Source organism: Rhipicephalus microplus, chromosome 6 (assembly GCF_043290135.1).
Source record: "Rhipicephalus microplus isolate Deutch F79 chromosome 6, USDA_Rmic, whole genome shotgun sequence".
Lineage (NCBI taxonomy): Eukaryota > Metazoa > Arthropoda > Arachnida > Ixodida > Ixodidae > Rhipicephalus > Rhipicephalus microplus.
The window spans coordinates 183174302-183177167 of record NC_134705.1 but is presented as its reverse complement, the minus strand read 5'-3'; the positions used below and the strand labels follow the sequence as shown (position 1 = coordinate 183177167).

Sequence of the window (2866 nt, the reverse complement as noted above, 5' to 3'; positions counted from 1 at the left end):
ACTGCAATAAACAAAAAAATGGATGTAAAAGCGAAGAACAACTAATCCCATACGAGCACTTTCCTCGCTCTTTCAGACCCAAGGTGCACAACTTTCTGTGGTGCAAAGTTTTCGATTCCACTACCTAAAAACAAACCATTCACAATGTTGACAATGCACAAAAAAAATTAAAATCACTGAGAGCCCACCCTTACATTTTGCAAGTGCACAAGTAGTGTCCTTTTGAAGATAGTTTCCTCCCCCTAAACATAAAATAGCCCATTAAAAACAGCTGCAATAAAAGCATAGTCACCATTTTCTCTAGGGCACTCAGGCGTGGAGCTGTTGGCGGAGACGTCTTCTGGAGGTTTTTGTGAAGCTTGTTCAGTGCCTCGGACAGTGCTGTCGGAACAATCTTGCGAGCGGCCTGCGGAAGTCTCTATATCAATCCACTCTGGTGTTGAAGTGAACATACAACTTACCGGTCACACAAGTTCCTTTTGTGACAGCTGAATGACTGGTTAAGGTTTTCTCCGGCAAGACGAAGTCAGCGGAAATTCTTTCACCAGCTACAAAGGAGCTGCCACCTGCAGAGGTTTGGTCAACAGTCAATTTCGGTAAAAAAAAGAAATCGTGACACTGAACGCACCCTGTTCATCGGGGCACCTCAATGTGTGGGAGCCGCTTTTCGAAGCCTCTACCGCAGGTCCTGAAGAAATGAAATGACGACAATGTATCAGTAAGAGGCTTGAAATAACACAAACTGAAGCTCATCCGCACCTTGCAGTGCAGCTTCTGCAGCCATGTCACAGTCACTACTTGAAGCGACGCTCAGAGAACCTGCATATATGTGCAGTTGGTACAAGTTACAAAGCTTGTAGCATGGGGAAACTTAAACAGCTCTTTCAAACGCATAAATTGGTCGAACGTGGAAGAAAAGAGAAGGCACCAGCTAGGAAACAAGTAATTTGTGATTTTTGGAATTATCAACAGTGGCAGCTTTCACTGATGAAAGGTATACGTACATGTGCACTCAGGCTTGAAGACAACGTGAAATAGCCCTTTAAAGTCTTTTAAAACAAGTTGCGCAGGTCAAGAGCATCAAAAAACGACAGAAATGTAAAGCTGCTGTTAGGAAGGTAATAGCCCACAATTCACAAAATTTAAGACTTTCCAAGTGTTACTTCTATAGTGAGGCTTCTCCATCGGCTACAAAGATCTTCACGGTTAACTGTCGCCACTGATTCAATACAAGTGGCTGCCATTGCACATATTTGAGTTTCAGTCAATCACTTACATGGTGCAGCTGGTTGCACACTGGGAACAGCCATTCTTGTAAGCCTTGTGTGCCCAGGGTTCATGAAACTTTGAGCAGTAAAATGGTCGCTACAAACCCTGTACGTTGCGTACAATAGGCTGGCCGGCTTACAAAGGAGATCATCGCGTCCAGCATACTGCATCCATGCTTTCATCCTGCATTGGAAATGAACTATCAGCTGAAAGGGGAAGTGCTTGAATAGTGATTTTTTATTGTTACCCTCACTGAGCAAGTACGAACAGTAAGCCTAAAGACATGCAAACCATACAAAAGCTTTCACACACCTGCCGTCCCATGGTATGCGGAAGAAACTCGTCCCAGGCTTCTTGTGGGTTCTGCCATTGTTGAAGCACCACGATACACAGCAGTAGCTGCCGTAGCTTGGACCGCCGGACGGCATGGCGTCAGCGCGGTCTGAAAATGTTAGTAAGTGGATGCTTCGCTGTCAAATTACGAAAAAGATATGTGAACGTCATAAGTGTACCAACAAACCCCTTTGAATGATTAGCTAATCGATGCACAATACAAAACCAGTGATACATATGTGACCCATAAAACTCTGACTTGCCAAGATATACGTCAAGACCACGAACAAAGATCTTCAGAAGTTTCCAGGCCGCTATCCCTTGTAATGCAATGGTATCGCGGCCTGGGAACTTTAGAACACCTTCGTACGTACGCAGTATCAGCAGTACCTTTGGAAGAAAAATCGTAGTTGAAATTTATGCGGTAAAATTATATTGGAAACGTCAAAAAAATTTGTGAGCAGCTTGCACTAGTGGCACAAGACTAGCGAAAAAACGAAGATGATGGCCACTTGGCTAGTCCAGATTTGCCTCCGGCACACCAAGAATTATTCGCTTTCCGAGCCTTCGCGAAACGCGTCGTGAAGCATGCGAAGCCCAGCGAATGCTTCTCAATATTTTGCACCGAGCCTATGACCTAGCTGCCCAGCTACGCTCAGCGCACAGACGCTCGCGTCCGTGGCAGACGCAGCACGCGTCGCCTCGGTTTGACGCCGTGCCGCCTTTGCTATACTGCATACGTTGCACAATGTTCCCGTCTAGCCGCCGCATAGAGCCACAAACTTTCTTTTTAGCGAACCTCCCAGTCCTTACAAGCTTCAGAAAAAGGTTACAACTGCATGAATGAGACGCCACGTAAGAAACAAACTCGCACACTCGAAGCGCAACGTGTGTGTGTGCATCTTTCTATGTTTGTTGCATGGTGTCTTATTCGCGCAAGTGTAACCGTTTTCTGAAAAAATGACCCAACAAGACCAACAACATGTCATTAAACAAGCTTCGCTTGATAACGTGCCTCACCTGTTATCTCAAGCACGAAAACGCCGACGCAGCCGACGTTGACGAAAGCGACGAATGCTTCTCGCTGTCAGTCATGCGTGGGCTTGTCGCTGGGTAGATGGTGTTTATGACAGTACGGCTGAAGAAAAATAATCGCGTAAGGTGTGTTGAATAAATTGTTTTTATGTATAAAGAACATACCAAATTTGGGCGTATAATTATTATTTTGTAAAAACAATTTTGTTGCATTGATTATAACTGTTTT

The 2866-nt window shown here is 44.8% G+C and overlaps 1 long non-coding RNA gene across 1 annotated transcript; it reads right to left on the bottom strand.

Annotated features, from left to right (window-relative positions):
• Positions 1–305: 305 nt before the first annotated feature.
• LOC142765070 (uncharacterized) lies at positions 306–1797 on the bottom strand. Its single transcript, XR_012884050.1, has 4 exons — positions 1582–1797; positions 629–1452; positions 462–566; positions 306–406 (listed from the first exon to the last, which is right to left on the bottom strand). It is a non-coding gene; the product is annotated as an uncharacterized LOC142765070 (long non-coding RNA).
• Positions 1798–2866: the final 1069 nt, after the last annotated feature.